General features: G+C 36.8%; 2 long non-coding RNA genes across 2 annotated transcripts in view; one reads left to right on the top strand and one right to left on the bottom strand.

Annotated features, from left to right (window-relative positions):
* LOC110407695 overlaps nt 2,806-12,433 on the top strand; it is a 45,866-nt gene continuing 36,238 nt past the window's right edge. Inside the window, exon 1 of the long non-coding RNA XR_002443993.1 lies at nt 2,806-2,895. This is a non-coding gene — a long non-coding RNA (uncharacterized LOC110407695). The remainder of the gene's footprint in view (nt 2,896-12,433) is intronic.
* The window catches only part of LOC110407687, a 47,497-nt gene continuing 37,952 nt past the window's right edge, over nt 2,889-12,433 (bottom strand). Inside the window, exons 5-6 of the long non-coding RNA XR_002443991.1 lie at nt 7,878-8,001; nt 2,889-4,547 (exon numbers count right to left, since the gene is read on the bottom strand). This is a non-coding gene — a long non-coding RNA (uncharacterized LOC110407687). The remainder of the gene's footprint in view (nt 4,548-7,877; nt 8,002-12,433) is intronic.

Genomic DNA, 12,433 nt, shown 5'->3' on the forward strand with positions numbered 1-12,433 from the left:
AAAGAAAGAAAGAAAGAAAGAAAGAAAGAAAGAAAGAAAGAAAGAAAGAAAGAAAGAAAGAAAGAAAGAAAGAAAGAAAGAAAGAAAGAAAGAAAGAAAAACAGCATGTAAACAGAAAAGGGTGAACAACATATGTATATTACATGAAATCCTAGACTATAAAATATTGCAAAATGTCTACCAGACTAGACTGAGTAATAAGGTATAAAGTGGAAAAACAAAATATGTTTAGGTAGATTTGACAATATTTAACAAGCAATAGAGGAGTATCTGAATTCATACACATGGAGGAAATAACAGGTACAAAGAAATAATTACTTTTGAACTTATTCATTTTTATTTATAAGGAAGTACATTTCACGTATCCCTGCAGATCCTTTACAAAGATCACCACAGATACATATAAACATGGTGAAAAACAAACACAAGATGAATGAATCTTACTTTAAGAAATGTAAGGTCCTTCCAGGAGTGTATTATTTATTTTGATTTATTCTACAATAATAGTAGTCTTTTGATACATTTGTTACGTGGCTGAAGAACATTCCACTTGAATTTCCTGCTTCAATACGCAAGAGACATTGATATCCTAACAGTAAGAGTTCTACAATACACTGCTGCTATGGCAGGTCCGCTGGTTTCTCATGTCTAGACGAAGCAATGGAGTCACTAATTTTCCTTTCATAAAAAGAGGATCTTATACTGCACCTGCTGTAAAAATTAACCTATGCACATAATTAGGATCCCTCCCATGACTCAGTATTATTTCATGCAAAGTTGGCACTCAGCTTTGCAGACATTTGTTGATTTGGAGCCTAGCAATAGGAAACAAATTTGTGATTTTGATCCATATTTTTTGTATCTTTATCGAGAGTCATGCGAAAACATACTGCACATGTAGATTCATTTTTAGTGTCATGGGCATTCAGTCTAAGTCATCTGGGTTTGCTTTTTTAAAACGTGGAGGCAACGTCCCAGCTTATAATGACATCATACAGCTGCACACAGGCTGTGCCCATTTTAACATCAAAGTAATATTTGACAAGTGCCATGAACACTATTAAATGAGGCAATATCAAGACTTAAAGAAACCACAGAGCCCCTGGTTCTAGTGACCACGTTAAGCAGTGCATAAAGTGTATTCATATACAAGTATTGTTCATATTAATTAAGATAACTCCAAGTTTGCTATTTAGGTGAAATTAGCAGTTCAGCTGCAAAAGAGTGAATGTGATAGGAAACTATTTTGCACAGGAATCACAAAGGGTTTCAGTCTGCTGAAAGTCTTACCAAATGTTGGGATAATACAGAGTTTCAGAGAGACCAGGAAAATTTATCTGAGAAATGTTTCCTGGCGAATAGAAATAGACTTGTGTTTACCAATGTCCAGGATCAGGTGTAGAACTAATTAAGCTTTTTAAAACTGAAGACAGAAAGCATGATCAAGCTAGGACAGGAAGATATAGAAGTATCACTCTACATTTTATTAAAATGCGTACTCATTACTTCACGCCTCCATTACTAGCTGTTATTGGAGACATGACTTGAGACAGACAGCATGATCCAAAGGTGTTATATCTAAATGGCTGTCTCAGGGAATGATCGTTCACCTCTGGGCTACGTGCTGTAGAATGCCTTCATATCCATGCCTTGGCTGTCCTTATCTAGAGCAGACTGGCTTCATCCACCATGCATGGCATTTGTTATGGGTACCCTTGCTGCCCCATCTCGGTGGTTTTCAATGTATATTTTTGTGAGTTTTTTCCTAGTTCAGAGTGTTTAAAACATTGTGAGATCAATGCTTTAATCCACCAGCACAGAAGTTATATATCACATACTAAGAAAGCTGTCATGTGTCCTAGGACATGGCATGAAAGTGTATGGAATATTCCAGAGTGCAAAGCTTACTGCAAGTGTTAAAGAGCCAAATTTACCAAATTTCACTGGAATCTATTTTTCCTGTCTTGAGGGGCCTTCAGAATGAACAATTCCCCAAAATCATTGCTCGGTTTTGTCTCACAGAGACCTGTTAGTGTACTTTAAAAGGAAGGCAGGGGGTGAATTCATAGTTCAAGATCTCAGCCCATTTAGCAGTGAAGATGCATTCTGTGCAGTTTCGTATATGGTTGGGCAAAACAGTTAAATTGAAGCTGTGAGAAGGAATGAGAGCATTTGGGACAGTACTCCAGTCACACGTGTGTAAACAGAACCCCAGTATAGGTCTTTCACCTCTACACCATGTCACAGAATTGCAGGGGTTGGAAGGGTCCTCTCGAGATCATCATTTCCGCATCCATATCCTTGTCCAGTTAACCCCTTAATTAGAAACAAAGCAGCACTTAGATCAAAATTACTTCTAAAGGTTGTGAATGTATGCCTTGTTTCAGAGCTAAGGAGATCACCTAGGGGTAGTGAGAGAAGAAAAATCTTAACACTCTTTCAGAGGCATGTCAGATCACATTGTATGGATGGCATGGATATTTATGAACACAATACCTCCAAACAGAGATTAGATACCACTATGCAGTGCAAATGGATGAAAGATGAATAACAGTATGTCATGTGAAACTGTCCAATGAAACCACAAATATAAATACTAAACTTTGCCCAGACAAGCACACTGCTGCTGCAGACAAGTTATTACTTCCCCAAATACCATTTACCAATGTCTAACTACGGTAATCAAATATTTGGTTAGAACACGCACCTTAAATGTTGCCTTAGCTCAACTATTCCAGTAGCTCTATCTGAAACAAAACCCATGTAGCTGGGAATTTTTAGGGAGGGACTTCATGTATTTGCACAAAGCAGCGAGCCTCATGACCTGACGAGGACTGCTGGTGGGTGACGGCAGTTTAAGTGATCTCTATAGTTCTGCTCAGTTGCACTGTTCAGGTAAGACTTTGCTCTGTTTATACGGATTTGTTAAGCATAAAATAACATCAGAATAGAGATCGGAGTAGAGAGGAAGAAAAAAAAAAAGCAGGGAGGAGAGAGGGTTGATTGAAGTTAAAAAGTACATAAATCACTTCAGAAATATAATTTGCAAATTCATTGTGTGAAGTAATTAATCAAAGCATGGCTGAGTTATAGTACTTGAGAGACTTTGATCTGACAACTGGAAGAAATATAAAGAAACTACTGGGTATCGAGCTACAGTGTTAGAACGCAAAACGTTTCTCCATGCTAGTCACAAGTTTAATTACTTCTTTTTTTCTACTGACAGACCCAAATTAAAATAAATGGGCCACATCGAGACAAATTTCAGATGCATGGAGCGCTTGAGAATGTATTGTTCCCATAACACAGGAATGCCATGAAATATATTAATAAAGCTGTTCAATTTTTTTTCTTTCACTGGGAAATGCACTGAGAACAGAAAATGGAATACACAAGAAGTGCTTAACATTTTCTATTTATCTGCTTAATTTAGAGATTCTAAAGTGTTTAAATTTTTACAATAATATACATGTCTCCCCAGGTTTACAGCAACATGTCACAAGAAGAATAATTATGGTAAAGCAACAGAGACAGTAGTCAAATATTAACAGAACTATCTTAATACTGCCATTCATTACTCTCAAATATAAAGAGATTCAGTCTGAGTAACATATTGAGATTGTTCTGCTAATCTCTATAGGCTTCAGATTGCTGAAAGTGGCTTCAAATGTTTTTAAAATAACTAAATGCACTTTTGGAAAATAAAATCTTTCTTGTAAAATTAATGCAAGTCCATATTATAAATATTACATTTTTACAAACTAAGTGACACTATTGATAAAGAAATTGTTAAGTCAGTTTGTACTGCTACCATACCCTCTGAAACACAGCTGTGGCTGGTCCATCATACCAGAATTTCTACCAATAACCAGCAGTCAGAAGCCATGAATCAGGATCAGCACTGTCAAGGTGAACATTTCTAGTCATTTGCCTTAAAAAAAACAACACAAAAAAAATTGTCACTGTTACATCACATGTGTTCTGTGTGTTTATTTCCTATTCTCTACCCCATACTATTGACTGTTACGTACTCAAACAAGCAAACAAACAAACAAACAAACAAACAAAAAAACAGATGAAAAGCAACCTCTAAAACTATTCCTCTGCCATATTCCTCTCTGATAGGAAGAAGTCTTGAACTATTCTTTAATCTCTAGGGCAATGACCTCACTCTTTCCCTTTCCTCCCTTCCAGTACATTTCTCCATCTGTTTCATGCAGTCTCTTACCTTCTTCTCACAGTTTTCTGCCCTGAGTTATCTGTAATCAGCAAAGAAACACATAATTGCTTCTGTTAATGAAGAATTAGGAAGAAAATCCTCCTTTTTGTCCATTAGTGTGGCCAGCCAAATACAGATGCTTCACTGGCTGCTGCTGTTATTTATCCGTAACTCCTCTGCATATGGTAAACACAACAGTAATGAAGTAGACTCATTCTCCTGTCCCTGCTGAATGAATGGCATGGGTTGTTGAGCAGTTTTACAGCAGTGGGTTCCAAAAACACTCCTTTTAATATATGAGTCCGCTGTGCTTGACAGTAAGCTGGAGCTGTAAGTAGAAGTGAACCATGTAACAGAAAGAGAATAGCAGCATTTCCTCTGGGAAACAAACCCAAAAACAAGGCAGTACAAAGGACACAAACACCCTTTTTCTATGCAGTTCACTTGTGAAATTATCCTTAAGTAAAGTTTTTTTAAAACAGACACATTCACTTTTAAGAGTCTGGATCTTTAAGACCTCCATCACCTGGGACGCACTGGCATCTTCAGGTCTTCTTTAACTTCATAGAAATGAAGGAATCACTAAATAGCATGGAGCATAGAGCCTAATGTAAGAAACCTTAAGCTAAAAGAGTAATCTTCCTTTCTGCAGACAAAACAAAAGCACTGTTTTAAAGCATTGAAATGTCTCAGCAACTGCAGTTCTAGAGACAATGAGTTCTGCAAGTCCCAGACTCACTGTATCCTTCCTGAGGCCCTGTTTCCTTTCAGACATCAGTGTTTCTTTCCCAGGCATCCAGTCTCAGCTTTCAAACTGTGACTTGCTGAGTTCTCATGTCACCAGAACTATGTTTTGCAAACCACTGGTTCCCAGCACTTTTCAAGAGATGCGTCATCCACTGGTTCCCAGAACTTTTCAAGACTTGCATCTATCTCTTGCAAGGTTACAAAAGACAGCAAAGGAGAGTTAAATGGAAAAGCAGAGCTAGAGAAAGAGGGAAAGAGAGATAGAAAGAAAGAAAGAAAAAGGAAGAAAGGAAGGAAGGAAGGAAGGAAGGAAGGAAGAAAGGAAGGAAGGAAGAAAGGAAGAAAGGAAGGAAGGAAGAAAGGAAGAAGGAAAGAGAGAAAAAAAGGAAAAGGAAAAGGAAAAGGAAAAGGAAAAGGAAAAGGAAAAGGAAAAGGAAAAGGAAAAGGAAAAGGAAAAGGAAGAAAAAGTAGGAAGGAAGGAAGAGTGAGAGAAAGAAAGCTTCTCGAATCCTCCCTTGTTCTACATGAATTCATAAAGACAAACAAGATTAGGGAAGACCATCTTTCAAATGGAATGTCTTCTTGTTCATACAAGTTTCTTTAAAATATGTCTACGTATGTCTAAAGTTCTCAAACATAAGGAACAAATTTCTTCTAATTTACTTGTCTTTCACTTAAGTACACTGAGAAAAAAAAATCATGAAAAATCTAACTTCTTAACTAAAAATGAGAAACTAATTGAGTAGTTTTCCAGAAGAAATTCATCAGTGGAAAAAGAATTGCAAGAACCCTTGAAAAATAAAACATAAGACAGTCCAAAATATCATTAAACCTAGTTACATTTCTTGTAAATTTGTTCTCATGTATTTTCTCCAATACCTTACACAAAAGGAAGATTTTGTGACTTTCAAACCTTCCCTTCTGCCTCTGTTTTATATATCCACTTTCTTTGGACAAATGTGTTTACTGTGAGAAAACAGAATAGAAGTATTTGATTCAGAAGACAAACTTGGAGGGAGGATGTAGGGGAAAGCAGTGAAAAGCAGAATAGGGAGCTTTCTGAATAAAAGGAAAAGGTAAAAGGATGCAAGAAAGTGAAATACAAAAGGCAAGAACAGAGAAATGTTGAAATGTCATATCAAATGGCGGAGAATATTTTTCGATAACAACCTAACTTTTTTTTAAAGGACAATTTCTAAATGTTGCATTAACTCATGGTTGGAGCTTTATTCTGTCTATATAAATAAAATGTAACTGCCATAAGTGCTGGTACCTCAGTAGTCACTGCTTTTCATTTTGTGATCTGTTTCTTTTTGTCTCTCACAAAGAGATGTAATATTCTTCTCCACTGGATAAAACACTTTGAATTTTTGTAAATTCTTATGATAGCATAAGTAATGTGAATGTTACATATATCTACTACAGGCAGATATTTAATCCTCATTTTCCATCTATTGACATTCAAACTATGCAACCCACTTTTCACACACAAGTGAACAATGATCCACAAAAGCAAGCATCTGTTTCTTTGATCATTTAACTTTACCAGCAGGTTATTTCCAGAATCTTCTGTTCTCTATCCTCTTTTGCTTGGAGGAAAAAAATGATTTGATTGCTATGAATTCTTCTCTGTTAGCAACCTTTGAGGGTCCTTGAAGTTGTTCATTAGCTATCAAGTAATCTAGAGAAATGAAGACATCACAAAGGATGTACACCATCATCCAAGATTCTCTACTTTCTGAATTAGAAGCCTATACGATGCTAATAGCAGCCTCATGAAAATTTGTTATTTTATGTCATCATCTAAGTTGCATTCTCTTTCTATACTAAGGATATGGTAACAAATGAAAATCTTCTACAGTGTGGATCCAACCCCTTTTGATATTCTTCTCCCTCAAAGTCACAGGTTGGTCCTCTACACCTGTCTTCAGCTCCTCTTGCCCCCAGGTAATGAGCCACTAATGTGACATTCTGATTACTTTTCCTTGGAGTTCCATGGTGTCTCTCCTTGAATCTGAACAGGTGATATTCCTTAAATCTGGCTGTCCAAGAAACAATTTTACTTTACTTTTTTTTTTTTCTAATTTGAATCTATACGTGAAATGTTAAAAATAAAATTCCCAACATTTTCATTGGCCTCTTCTAACAGGTAGAAAACTAAGAAGGATGATAAATTCCATACTCCCAAAGTTAAATATGTGAAAACTCTGGCAGCATGTGAAAGTCCTGGGAAGAAACCCCTTCTCCCCATTCTCTTAATTTAGCCTTAAACTTGTGGAAACATCCTTAACCAGCGCTGAAAAGTGTTCTCTATACTGATACATCGTACTTCAGAAAAAAATGGATGACATCAGAAATCTGTGAATTTGAGATGAGATATGCACGCACTTAAAAGGAAGATGGAACAGGAGGGGGAGCTCTCAGTACATCGGCCAATAATGAAAGCAAGCTCCAGTGCAGCAACGTTTCCCAAGACAGGAAAAGGATCGGCTCCGTCTCTGCTTTCACCAGGGAAAAGGGAACCATTTTCCCACCTGCAGAAACTAACCTTTGGCATTTAATGGCAAAAATACTTTTCTTCAAATTACACCTTTACTTAATCAAAAGCTTTCTTGATCACTGGTTATATGTGGTACTTTGTTTGTTGTATTACAAAGGAAAAATTGACCTAATTATCTTCTCACCTTTGCCTTCTTGATAGAATCCACAAAATCTAACTTGGTTCAGAAAGCAAGTACAGCAAACATCTAGAGAAAGTGCAAGGACAACATCAGTAACAAGTCAGAGATCCAAGAAGTGTTGCACAACTGCTCTCTGTTCTCACCTTCTCTCTTAGTTAGGTCATTACTTCATGTTTACAGCTCAGCACCAAAACGTTCTGCCCTTGTGACCTTTTATGCCAGATACATACCTTGGTTTGTGATCTACCAATGATCCCCACTAGAAATCATATTTCTTCTTTGCAGCTCTTCTCTCATTTATTGCAGCGTGCTTCACTCACTCAAGTTGAAATCAAGTACAGACATTTGGGATGTCTGAATAGGAAAAAGCTAATTAGAGTCTAACTGTGCACACAAGTAACAAGGGAAAGAAGCTAACTTTGTAAGCAAAAAAGAAATATCACTGAAATCACTCAGTAATAACTCATCCAGCCATTGCCATCTAGCAATTTCATTGCAGGAAACAAGAGGACCATACAGAATGATTGAAAGGAAAGTTTAATAGACATAGAACAGGCTAGACATGGAAAGAGAGATTGTAAATATTTTTGAATCACTACCATCATAAATTTCTAATAAAATGGGATGATTTCTTGTGTAATAACCCTAGGCAAGGCATGTGTGATTCAGAAAAAAATCTTTAAATGGTTCTAAAATGATCTAATTTCATTTGTCTGGTAATACTGCAAATAATTCTGAATGTAACCTTCAAAAGAGAAAACAATGTGACATTTTCCATCCTCTTATTATGAGTTTGATTCAGCCTACTGAATACTGTAATATCAATAGATGCTAGGTAAGCTGCAAAAAAAAAAAATATTTAAAGAAAGACTGTGAATAAAAAAAACTTGAGACCAGTCAACACTAAATAACTAAATGTTGGCTATTTAATGCTTACAAACTTTTCATGAAGTTAGAAAGAAAGAGCTGAATTAAGTCAAACAATAATAAAAGAAAGAAATCTGTACAAATATATATATATATATAAAAGAGGGATGGTCCAGGGAATAGAAGGGAGATTTAGATGAGGCTTGCTTAATTTAGCAAACCAGATGCTGAGAAAAGAGTATACACTGGAGAAGAAGAAAAGCTAGTAAAGCTGAAAAATAAAAGTTCATCCAAGACTGATTTAAAAAAAAAAAAGTCTTGTGTAAGATTGCGCTGGAAAATTTGAAGAGGGTTTCTAATTGCCAGAGAAGCAAGATAGCAGCTTAATTATTTTTAATATAGAACTTGATGCATTTCTGAAAGGAATTATGCAATGTAGTTGACAGCAATAGAAGAGAGTTGTACCCAAAAGGTCCTAGCTGCTCTCCACCATCCTGGACACCCTTTCCAATCTTATGCCCTACAAAACAGGCCTGTCATCACTGATTCTCTGCAAACAGAAAAAGAGGCTAAATTTCTCAATCTCACTTTTGAAGTAAATTATCCACTGCAAATTATTCACTGGTTTTATAATTCAGTAACTTGTGTAGTGAATAGAATTCATCTAATATTAATGAATTCTCTTAGTAGGACAAAATTTGAGATTTGTGGTTAAGTACTCTAATGACATGCATCAGACTCTCAGAGAATGCTGGTTGCTATTAACCTCTTACATCAAGATTTTGCAGTTTTCTCTTTTTGTCTCTCACAAATCAAACATTTCTATTATGATTGACACAAATAAAAAATTTCAGTAAAAAAAAATATAAAGTTAAAATGTAATTTAAAAGAAATGCTGGGTCAAAAACCTCTCTGTAGTGTCATAGCCTCAAGGCACTACTGCTCTAGCATCTAACCTACTTGATAAAAGCTAACTGTGAAGAAACATATAAAGTTATAGGGAGATGTCTAAAATGTGATCCAAAAGTTGTAGATAAACAAACACATTTATTAAGTTACTTATAAAGCAGAAATGTGGAGGGCCCCTTACTGAAACTTGTTTCAGAACAGCCTTTGGGCTATTGCTGAGACATCCTGGGGAGCTGAGCTCCTGGAAGCTACATAGCACACAAGTCCTGGGATACCACACCGGTGGGGTTTTTTTTTGCACAGTTGCTCTCTTTTATTTCAGAGAGCTCATTGCTGGTGGTACGTGTGCTCATGATCCTCAGGAGGTCTCTAGGCATGCAAGTCTGAATCATGGAAACAGGCCTGAGCATGCCCCAGTTAGTCAGATTTTCCCCCTGCGGAAGTCTTCTGAATCTACGTGGTTCACAATACCTAAATGGCCAAGCGGAGAAAGTGAAAGTGCCTACCCTTAGTGAGAGGTACATAATTTAGTTATGAACCTCAAAAATGTAATTATCCTCTTGCAGATATGGGCCTTTGTGCTCTACTGTTTACAATTATAAATCTAAAGAAGCCCTGAGCTAGCAAGTTTAAGGGATAGTACTGCTTTGCAAGTGGAGTGACACAATCAAAAAGAAAAAGAAGGAAATAAGACCTAAACAGCTAAATGATTCTATTCATTTCCTGGGGGAGAACACAGGGGAAGTCAAGTTGTGGGTCCTTTGCAGATCTAGCTGGAAGTTCATTAGGAAATACTCAGCTACAATTAAAATGGTTGCCATTAAAAAAATCTTGGGTAGATGAAATGCATAGTAGATCAAGTGGTAACCAATGTCTCCCTCAGAGCACCCTAACAACTGGGTTTGAATTCATAAGTGATCTGATTGTACATGTGCAAATGCCTCCATATAAAGGTTAGGCGCCCATTGTTACTGCAGTGTCTGTTAAAAAAGATAGCCATATCGGTTGCTAGGAGATGGCAGAATTCTCCTGGAGAAAAATCACTCCTGATAAAAAAAAATGATTTTACATAAAGACCTTCTTAAATATAAATATCTTTGACAGCAGCTATTATTATTCACTGAGTTCCTTTGCAACTGAATAAATGGCAGAAAAAATATATTATTCAAATATCATTATATCCTAAAGTGTTAAATAGATTTTTCTCTCTTTTCTCCCCTCCTTTTTTTGTTACTCCAATGTGATATTTCCTTCCAGATAAAATTACTGCCTTCCTTTTTCTGTGGACCATTCCATGAAAGAAACATTTGGAGAACTGAGTTCAAAAATTGAACTCGCTTGTCTTCCACTGTGAAACCAGCTTTGCTTATAACAAATCATACAGTAGGATAAACACTTTACTGGGAAGGAGCTGGGATGCAGAAAGATGAGGGGAAGCTTGCAGCAAGTCTTCACAAACGGATGGATGGGAGAAGGCAGGTGGGAGGCTGTGCCTCATGAAAACAACCAACCACCCGATTTCATTTCAATAATGTTTGTAATTTTCTCCCTACTGGGGTAGCTGGAAGTACAGCTGCCCTGTATTTGTGACCATGTGCCCAGCTTTTGGTGAATATGACCCTAACAAATACAACATGAAACAAATGATATACTTGCTGTTTTAAACCTGTGTAGTCAATAAATGAAACAATAATCTTTCCTAATTTAGTGTGCTCAGACTTGCCATTGTGGCCATGAGAACTCCCCAGCTGCAGAACACAAAGGCATGCTGCCCACACAATACACGGTTCCAGCAGCTGTGCCTTCCATTGACTCAAGCTGGGAGAAATGTAGATCAAATACCAACAATAAGAGATCGATGTTGTAAATATTAGCATGAGAAAGAGTGCACCAAACTCTGAGTGTGTCTTTTTTTGTTCAGTTGTAATAAAGTTTCTCAAGAATTTTGCACTTGGGGACAAGAGTGCGTGTGCGCATATATGCAAAGCGCCTCAGAACCAGGCAGCAGCATGTTTCCTTGTGTAAATATTGACAAGAATCCTTCAGTTTATTTGGAATTTTCCTGAGAAAGCTGCAACAATACAGTAATACCTCTTTGCTACTTTCCACACGGTTGTTTCAACTGCTGGCACCAGGAAATCCTTATTGTTTTAATCAACACCGCTTGGAGTGATGACGTTTCCTTTTTTCTTTTAGTGACAGACATGGTGCATTTCCTTGCACAAAGTTCTCATGAGAGACTTTTGTGCAGTGCTATGTATATCCAACAGCAAATATGGATTTGTGAGATGGCTGAAAGAGGTCACTATTTTTTCTTCTTCTACTTTTCATTCCAATACTTTATGCGTCATTGCTGTACTTTCAAATACAAAAATGGCCTCAAGAAAAGCAAAGGTACTACTGTCAACAGTTATAATAGAACATCTGAGGAATATTTGGAAGATCAGGAGTTGTTCATTTAGTGAAGCTTTCAATTTAAGTTTGGTGCTGCTTTTCTCCTCAATCTCCTTCCTGCAGCTTACACATGAATAAAAAACTGTAAAGTAAACCTTCAGTGCATTCTTGGATGCTTTATAATAATTAGATTTAATTAAAATTATTAAGGAAATTAGAATGCAACATGCATATACCCAACTAGTACACTGTGATGAATATTTTTTCAACACCATAATTTGCTCTGCAATTGTGTATAGTATAGACAGAAAGAAGCGCTAAGAAATTACTTCTTTTAAGACATATGGAAAAGTACTGAGCCCCTACTGTGCTGGTGACAGCAAGAAATGCTCTGCTTCCATTGCTCAGAGATCAGTCAGGACTGTCATTCCGCATTCCCATAAACTCCAGGCAAAGCAGGAATTCACCACCTCACACTCATGTCAGTGTTTGGGACCAACACAGAAAATGCACTTGTTTGCACAATGCTATACACGTACAAATGATGGCACCACAGCCCGCAACTCAGTAGTTAAAGTATAAAATGCACAAGAACCATCTCACTCTATTTTGTTGC

This window comes from Numida meleagris, chromosome 1 (genome assembly GCF_002078875.1).
Source record: "Numida meleagris isolate 19003 breed g44 Domestic line chromosome 1, NumMel1.0, whole genome shotgun sequence".
Lineage (NCBI taxonomy): Eukaryota > Metazoa > Chordata > Aves > Galliformes > Numididae > Numida > Numida meleagris.